The sequence below is a fragment of the Heloderma suspectum genome, chromosome 3 (assembly GCF_057233095.1).
Source record: "Heloderma suspectum isolate Gila_16-S chromosome 3, 16-S_ref, whole genome shotgun sequence".
NCBI classification, from domain to species: domain Eukaryota; kingdom Metazoa; phylum Chordata; class Lepidosauria; order Squamata; family Helodermatidae; genus Heloderma; species Heloderma suspectum.
Genome location: NC_139460.1, coordinates 281,114,325 through 281,123,617, shown reverse-complemented (window position 1 = coordinate 281,123,617; position 9,293 = coordinate 281,114,325).

The window sequence follows — 9,293 nt, the reverse complement described above, 5'->3', positions numbered from 1 at the left end:
GTCCATCTGGTCCAGGCTGCTATTAATGTTATTAATAATAATAATAATAATAATAATATTGTTGTTGTTGTGGGGACCTACAACAAAATGTTGTTGTATATCCACCAGCTTAGCCTTCCCCAACCTGGTGTCCTCCAGATGTTTTGGACTACAACTCCCAACTGCTCCAGCCAGCATGGCCAGTGGTCAGGGTGATGGGAGCTTTAGTCCAAAACATCTGAGGCACTAGCTTTGGGAAGGCTGAACTATTTGGCATGCTCTTGCTCAGGGCTCCCACAAGCCTGGAACAGGCTTGCTGAAGACACATTTTCTTTCTTTTCTACTCTCCTGAAACTATCCTCCACTGTGCTAAAGGGCTCAGAACTGGAGCTGGCTGCCCACCCTCACCCTGAATGTTTTATGGCTACATAGCTGGGCTGGGGTAGGGAATGATAGTATGGGGTGGTGGGACGGGGAAGATATTTTAACCTCATTACACTCATTCTCCCTGGCCCTGCTATCCACCTCCAGGCTACTATAAGCTGGTAAGGGCTCAAGCAGCCCAATTCCCCCTCTCTTCATCCATTTCCCTTCCCCTTCTCACAACAGATATCACTAACATTCTATGGGTTCAATTGCCCTCAGTTCTGAACTTAATTGCTGCTCTCATGCAATTAGGGCTGGCGTCAAGGGTAGGCATGGTTGGGCACTTGCCAAGGGCCCTCACCCCAGCAGGGGCCCACTGACGAGATCTCCTGGACTTGGTCCTCCTCTTCCCTGTTGCAACCTGCTTCTTACTCTCTCCCCGACAACGGTGATGGTGAGAAGGAGGAGGAGTAGATGCCACTGCCTCTCTGCTCCCTGGCTCTCTGCCTGTCAAGCAAGCGTGTAGTAGTGATGATAAGGAAGAGGAGGAGGAACAAGGGCCACTGGTGAATATGGTAGACTCACTCAGAGAGGAGGGCCCGTTGAGGATACCCTGCCCAAGGGTGCTAAAAAATCTGCAGCTGGCAGTCTGCCAGCTGCCTGGTTCCTTTAGATTTTTTCTCTTTCCCAGGAAATCAGTGTGGGGCACAACCAGTGCAGGGCCCAAACTGGGAGCAATTTCCAGATTGGGGCCCCCATGGCAGCTTTTTCTTCAAAATTAAAGGGGCCAGATTAAAACCCTTTTTAAAAATAAAGCATGAATACCACAACCCGCAGTTTGCCCACAGTCAGTCTGTGGCAATCATACAGAAAATATATTGTACAAATGATTTCAGGTGTGGATTATCAGTCCAAATCAAACCTAGCAGACATGTGGATCTCCGGGTAGTATGGGGGACGTTCTCATATGCATGGTTCTCTTCTGTTTATGTGTCTTCCTTTGTGTCTGGGAGGAATGGTGGTGGGTCTTCAGGTGCTGACATCCGTTTCTGCCCTTGGAGTAGGACAGAAGATCTTCAGCATGTCTTGTAGGAGCTTAGTCATTACAATATGCACCCCTTTATGAATCAGGAAGGGAAGAGTTTCCATTACTGGCAACCCCGCTTTTTGTATTAGTGTTCTCCCAAAAAGAATTGCGATAGGTTGCCATTAGAAGATGATCTGATAGTCTAGGTCCTAGAGGTTCCTCAAAAAGTGATCCACCAGCCTCCAAAGAACAGATCAAAGGTAGGATGGGCTGTGGTTTCGAAAGGGAGTATGTCAACTAGGGAAAGCTTTGTGGGCCAGACTACAGAGCTCAGTGAGCCAAATTAGGCCTGCAGGCCAGATGTTCTGCTCTAGGCTGTCCAACTCCTTGGAGAATTTCTAAGCCCTACTGTCAAGGACCCTCCCTTCAGCCAGATCTAGAAACTGTAAGGATTTACTTTTTCAAAGCCTAGAGGACACAGAATTTAACAAAATCTTGTGAAACATCCTAAGAACAAAAGAGGTAGCTAAGCATCCATGCAGTCTTAGCACATGAGGCAGATTTTTAAAGTGAAGCAGCCAAATGTCAATGTATAAAAAGAAGTTTTTTCAGGGAAAGGGGAGAAAGAAAGGAAAAGGAAGGCATCCAGTCACACACATGGGCTTGAAAACAAAATCAATAAAGTCAATCTAATGTAGCCAATTATATTTTACCTCCTTGAGCAGAGTCTTGGGTTTCAGAACATGTGCAAAGTTCCTTGCAGAGAAGATGGCCTGACAGAGAGAGCATCTTTGGTCACATGACTGGATGTTTCCAAGACACAACATATTGAGGCGATGCTTTACCTATTATGGGAATCTGAAACATGTAAAAGCTGAGCTCTTAATTGAGATGAGCTGTTCTTTTGTCCAATAGTGAAAGCAACTACATCTGATGTAAATGGCCACTTGGTCATTCAGAAATTTATGCAGAGGTTGCTTCCATGTCTTTAATGGTTCTGGACTTATTTGATAAAAGAGTTGGTTTCAACTAGTAGAGGTATTGTAAAAAAGAAAAGATTAACCTCAAGATGTGAATTTTGAAATAAAATCAAGTATGTTTACCTCTTGAGGGGCTCATTAGGGGATGAAAACAAAGACTCAAGGGGCATTGCTGGTCTTTTCAGAATAAAAAGTGTGAAGGATTGCTAGAACCAGTTCCAACCTTCCTGCAAGGTAGGACTGCTCTGGAACTAATTCCAACTCTCCTACAAAATAGGACTGGCTAAACCTGGCCTTCCAGTCCCCCAAAATACCCAGTAGCCACCCTCCTAGGCCAAGAGGCACTGAAATTAGCACTGAGGTCATGCAGAGAAATCACACCAACTAAGGTTGGATAAAGGTTTTTTAAGGTAAAAATAAAGGTGTAGAGGGAAAGGGGAGAATGGAAGGAACAAGTTGCACAAGAGGGTACAAAGCCAAATTACTGAAACATACACAGAGCGCATTATAAACACCCCCCCAAGCAAAATAATAAAGCTACCTGGCCTATCCTCAACATATCTAAGTATGGGTCTCCCAGGATAGCAACCAGCTGTCAGCAGGTCCAGAATCACCAGGATGAATGGAGACACCATGCCTCTATCTCAGCCCTCTTTTAAAGCCCAGCCCCGGCAACCCAGGGCAGATTTTCCTTTAGCCAGTTACCGGCTCAGCTCCTGGGTGGGCCTCCTTTGCCTCCAAGAGGCTGGAACCCCACCAAACCCAGCTGTTGTGACTCCCCAATCAACAGGCACTGTGTCTGGCCTTGAGTGAAGGGTCAAGGAGCCTCTAGATAACATACAATTCCAGGTGGTTACATCAGATATGCCCAACCTAATCTCATGGTGGGAAACAGGCCATCATTCTTGACATAGGCTTCATCAAACACACACACACACACACACACACACACACACAGCCACCATACAGTGAATGGTGGGAGTATGACCAGGGATACATGTCTGTTTTGTCCCATTGATAGATATCTTGTGAATACAATCAATGTTAGTCCTGCTCCAGAACTTTGTGATATGATCGGTCACTTCTGTGCCTGTTGTGCGACCAGCAAATCCAACCTGTCTCATAATGATTTTGTGCAGAGCCAGTCTTGGGGCAACAAGAAAGATTCAAAGAATGTCACAGTGGTTGCATTTACATCTCTTGGAACTAGGACATACTCCCCAGTGAAATTAAATTACATCTTTCCTTATCTGTCCTAGCGGTTGTGCCAGTATCTGCAGTATCAGTTAGGCATAAGGCTGTTCAATCTGGGTTAATAACTGTAGAGACAAGGGCCAAATTTGAGGGTGTGAGGCACTTTGACTGCAATTCACATTCTGCTGATGTCACTGGACGTTCTAGCACTGTTTTAACGCACTGGTCTGAACCTGTAGCCATGTATCCTTGTTCTACTGGAATCCTTCAGTGTCATCAATAGCTCATCTTGCCCTGTTCAAGGAGATCTAATGGCATTATACACTAGCTAGAATAATGATAAAATAGGTTGTTTTCTTCTGTTGAGAAAGTGAACTGAAGGTTCAGAAACAAATGCCCACAGACAGGACAGGCCTGTTTTTCCACTGTGTTTTCTGTCATATATGAGCCTCTCTGCCAACTTTCTCACTGTGCTCCTGAAATGGTCAAGACTGAACAACGGTATTAATGGGTAACTTCTTCACAGATGCTGATGTGATTTTAAAGGAATTCCAGAAAATCTCTACAGAGCTCAAATTGCAGGTCATCCAAAGGCTGCTGATATACATCAATGGAAAAAGTGCCATTGACAAGATCATCTGTGAAAATAACCAGGTAATTGTGTTGTGTTTATGAATGTTTTTCAGATGGAAGGGGCATTTAAGTCTTAGGAAACTTATTATTATTAAAGATAATATACTGCAAGTCAGTATCATGATCTATATTTTACAATCCTCTTTACCCCCCTCTTATTCGGTGACTTCTTCACCCTTTCAATTTTAGCCTCTGGCCCTCTCTGCCTGTCACATTTGAGAAGAGCCATAGCTCTGTCCTAGAACCCATGCTTTGTATGCAGATGGTCCCGGGCTCGATCCCTGGTATTTTCGGGTTCAAGGAACAGGTAGCAGATAATGGAAAAGACTGCCTGAGTCCCTAAAGGAGCCTTTCCCAACCTAGTCTCTCCCAATGTTTTGGATGACAATTCCCAGCATTCCTAACCATTGGCCATCCTGGCTAGGGCATGCTGGGAGTCATAGTCCAACAATCTGGAGGACACCAGGTTGGGAAAGGCTGCCCAAAAGAACTGCTGCCACCAGTCAGAGTAAACAATATTGGGCTAGCTGGACCCAGTGGAGGCTGGTGGTTCCGATTTCAGTGGGGCTATGAATCCATTCTGGGTTTCAGTCAGAACCAGCCAGAACTCTAAAGTAGTATCCAAGGTGATGAACCCTATCCTCCAAATAGGCTTTAGAGTTCTGACTAGTTCTGACTGAAATCCAGAATGGATGCATAGTCCCACCGAAAATGGAGCCACCAGCCTCCACTGGCTGGACCTATATTCTGACTCAAGTATGAGGAGGTTTGTATGTTCATATCTTACTTGATGCTATTGGGTGATTTATTGTACATTGGGGCTTTAGCAGGCAGAAGCATTATAGCCCCTGTGGCTTCCATTGTTTAGTTGCTCTGATTCCAAGGGGATCTGGATGAGCATCCTTTGACTGAGTAGCTGGGAGACATGGGGCACCTTAGAGTAGGAATGTCCATGTCCATGTGGAACCTAGGTGCCATGCGCCTTTGAAGGAACTTGTTTCAAACTGGTTGAGTGCTTCTGAATATGTGCTGAAAGCAAACCGATACTTGCTGTTTATGGTATAGGAGAGCTCTTACATTTGTATTATTTTTGATCTAGAAAGCTGTAATTAGAAAGCAGTTCCTGTTGCCAGTTTGAAGAGCCAGTCCAAGACATTCTGCTGCCTGTGGTGAAGGATAAAATGGATACCCCACCCACCTGGCCCCCACCCCTTTCGTAGTCAACCACAGCAAGCTGAATCTGACTTCAGTACTGCCAATGGGACAGTGTTTTTCAGTGCAGCTGAGGACAGCAAGTGCCATCCCAACGCTTCCTATGCATCATCTGGCTTCCGCACCCCCACCCCCGCTCTGACTTCCTGCGGCTAGACAGCCAAAATCGGCTATCTAGCTATGAATGGAGGGCGGCTGAAGTGTGGAGGGGAATATCCGGCATTGGATAGGTGGTCGCCTCCAAGTTCGGAGCGGCTGCCTATCCCGATAGGATTGCGCCCAAATCTCCTACGTTGTGCCATTCACACGAGCGAGCATGACAAAGGACATGAGATATGCATGCCAACAACTATCTTCTGCTCCAATATTGCGTCTGAAATCCTTATTAGTATTAGAAATATTGCAGTGAGATATCAGAACAGATCTGCCAACGACATCAGAAGACTGGAGTGGGGAGCAGGGCTGGCGCAGCCATAGAAGCAAACGAGGCAACCCCTGGGCGCCCAAACTTGGGAGGTACTTGCTTCAGCTGTGTAAATGTCTTGCAGAGGGAGCCAGTGCCTGAGCTTTTGGAAGAGGCATACAGAGGCAGCTTACGGTGCAACCCTTTGCATGTCTATCATACATTGTCTACCATTGACTTACTCCCAGCAGAAGTGGGGAATGTGTGGCCGTCTAGATGTTCATAGACTCCAACTCTCATCAGCCCCAGCCAGTGTGGCCAGTGGTCATGGATGATGGGAGTTGTAGTCCATCGATGTCTCAGGCGCCACAGGTTCCCCACCGCTGTTGTATAGGATTGCAGCCTTAGAACCCCATAAATTGGGCTGTATCACCTGCATTCTAGGGAGCACGAACCCCATTGGCTGCCTGGGGTGCAGATGCAGGCTTAAAGGGGAGGACAAAAAAGAAATGACAGACATTAAAAAGGAATGTAGGGAAATGGTCCCTCTAATATCCCCTACAGTGAGGTGGTGGTGGGGATGGCATAATTTCAGTTCACCCAGCGAAGAAAAATAATTGGGGTTGTCCTAGTGGCAAAGGAAGAGATTGCAAGGATCCAGTGGTCGGCAGACAAAAGGGGGAGAGAGCAAGACAGCACTTAAATAAAAATCATGAAATTTGATTCTATTTTGAAACAAGTTTAGCAAAATAAAGGCAACAAAAAGAACTGGCACAGACAGACCCATCTGGTGGCCCTTTCATGTATTACACTGCTTGCTGTGGAAACATACAGTTGGGCTGGGACTGAGGTGACCTGCAGATTCTAGTCCCCATTCAGCGATGGGCCAGTCACTGACTCTCATTCTTACCTAACTCACAGGGTTGTTGTGAGGATAAAATGGAGAGCAGGAGAATAATGTATGCCACTTTGGGCTCCTTGGAGGATATGTGGGATATGAATGCAACAAATGAAAGAAGTAAGTAACTTTTAAAGTGGCCCTGAAGGTGAAAACAGAGGCAGCATTTTTAGAAAGATGTGACTGCTTTGGAAGTGCCCTCACTGCATTCAGTCTAAATGTACCTTATCTGTCCAAGGTTCAAGTTGGAGGGGGTGGTGGTGGTTCTGCAGCTTGCAAGACAAGCTGCTTGTGCATAGCACTGACTGGCTGATGCCCATGCTTTCAGCTTTCCTCCTCCCTCCTCAGAGCAGTTTTACACATATGAAAAACTCATTTCCTTTTAAAGCGAATACAGCTATCAGTGAACAGTTTACACCTATAACTGTATATGACATATATAAATTATATACACACACATACATATATATATAATATTAAAGAATCAGTTTAATAACCAGAGCCTTAGTCCACTTCTGCTGTCCATCTGTTAATTTCTAATTTAATTTGAAATCAGATGCTTGCTGGAAGACACATGATTCTTAACCAGCATTGGGGGCACCAATCCTATGCCCCCTAGACAGTCTCTGGGGTGACATAGGATATTGGAGACAGGGCTCTGAGCTCAGAGTTAGGACACTGCACTCCCCTCCCCCTCCTCCTTGCAGCCCACATGGAAAGAATGGCACTGGCTGCTGTTATGAGCTCGTATGGGGTGAAAGGGGGCATTCCTGGGGGCGGAGAGGGAAGGAGACCAGCGACGAGGTACCCCCAGCCATCCCCAGTTTCCTTCCCTCCTGCTCCCTGAAGCCTCTTCTAGATGGGTGAAATCGCCCATCTAGCTAAAATGCAGAGCGGGAGGTGCGACGTGCCTCCCGCTCTGAATTGGATACTCATAAGCCTCCAAGTTTGGAGGCTTATCAATACCAAGTGTACATCCCATAGAATTGCACTGTAAATATATATAACAAAGACACCAGGTGGATCTCCCTGGGAAGGGTATTCCACCGATGGAGGCCACTTGAGAGAAGTCTCTTTCTCTAGTAGCCACCCACCACACCATTGTGGGTGGGGATATCCAGAGAAGAGCCTCTGACTATTCTCTAGCAATAGGGCAGGAACACGTGGAAGTTGTCATCCAACACATCTAGAAACTGCCAGGTTGGGGAATGCTGCTCTAAACCTATACATTCACATATTTCTGAAACATGCAGTGCCAACTCTTTTTCGAATGAAAATGACAAGTTATGTGAGCTAAGAGCCCAAATGGCAAATGTTTCCTTTGCATGTTTCTCCAGTAAAAACTGCATTGATATGCCCAGCCTAGTGCAAATAGATACTTGTCTGAATGGATGAGAACATTTCACAGGGAAGCCCAGGCCATCATTTACTGAAAAGATGATCCTATCACAAAGGGTGTTATTTTTAGCACTATGAATCTGGGTATATTTTTTCACCTATACAGGCATTTAAAAATAGGTCAGTACTGGCCGTGAGGAGACAGAATGGAAAGTCAGGCTGTGTCATTCCCTTTACGCAGTGGAATGCATGAGAGAGCAACTGAATTATACATCTGGTTATGGAGAGCACATGGGAATAATAATAAATTTAATAATAATAAATTATGGGAATAATAATAAATTTAAGCCTTCTTTATCCCCCCCTCAGAATTATATTCCTGTATTTTAAATGTATTGATGAGTACATGCACCAGTGTTCTGAAGAGAATGATGCACAAAAGCACATTAAATATAAATTATTCAGAAATATATAATCATATTAGAGGATACAATTATCCAGGGGGGACTGACTGAGTGGGTAAGAGTAGTGTTGAATGAATCTTTAGGCAAGATGGCCATAAAGGAGGCAGTGGTAACAACTCTGCTTTAAAAAGCCCTCCCTGAACCCCACCGTATCGGATAATTTCTGACCAGTCTCCAATATTCCATTTTGGGCAAGGTGCTGGATGTTGGATAAAAGGAACAATTCTGCATGCTTCCAGACACTATGGGATGATAGAGAATGTCCTGTAGCTTGATCAGTTCCCTTTTTCCTGCTCCCTCCCCTTCCTCTTCCTTCTTCCTCCTTTTCCCCCTTGCCTCTGCAAAAAGCACCATGTGCTCTTGGATGAAGCGTATAAAAGCACTAATAAAGTAAACTGATGTGAACTTCTTTTAAACTGGTTCTAGCCTGTGTTTATTGCCTCCAGGACTAAATGCTGTGTAGCCACACATTCTCTCTATAAAGCAACTCTGCTGTAAGTCACACCAGACTTTCCAACACTAGAGAGCGTGGTGGCTTCTCAACTCCAGGGATTTCTGGCTGAGACAGATTATCTAGATCCATTTCAATTTGGCTTCAGGCCTGGTTATGGGGCAAAGACGGTTTTGGTTTCCTTGGTGGACAATCTATGCCAGGACCTGGACAGGGTAGTGTGTCCCTGTTAGTTCTTTAGGTAGTTTTTGATACCATCAACCATAGAATCATTCTGAGGCATCTGTCTGAGGTGGGACTGGAAAGTACTGTTATATGATGGCCCTGGTCTTTCTTGGAGGGGTGGTC